This window comes from Brassica oleracea, chromosome C2 (genome assembly GCF_000695525.1).
Source record: "Brassica oleracea var. oleracea cultivar TO1000 chromosome C2, BOL, whole genome shotgun sequence".
In the NCBI taxonomy this organism is placed as follows: domain Eukaryota; kingdom Viridiplantae; phylum Streptophyta; class Magnoliopsida; order Brassicales; family Brassicaceae; genus Brassica; species Brassica oleracea.
This window is the reverse complement of record NC_027749.1, coordinates 40,865,152-40,865,497: the sequence shown is the minus strand read 5'-3', so window position 1 is coordinate 40,865,497 and position 346 is coordinate 40,865,152.

Below are 346 nucleotides of genomic sequence, written 5' to 3'. Positions count from 1 at the left end.
AAGCGGACGACTTCAATCTAAGTCCTCCTGACGACTAAAATATACGTCGTCTGGTCAACGCAGAGGTTATTTTTGCAATTGACTTTGAAATTTGTTATTTCATGCGACTGAAAAATAAGTCGTCTACTATTGTTTGGTTAAAAAAAAACTCCAAAAAAGCTAGACGACTTACATTTTAGTCGTCATAGGTTAGTTTTGCATTTGACTGGATTATTTCAGAAGTTTGACTTTCCTGGACGACTTATATTTCAGTCGTCACGTGAAAATTAAAATAATAATATTTTTTTTAAAACTAGACGACTTACAATTAAGTCGTCATAGGTTAGTTTTGCAATTGAAAAAAAAA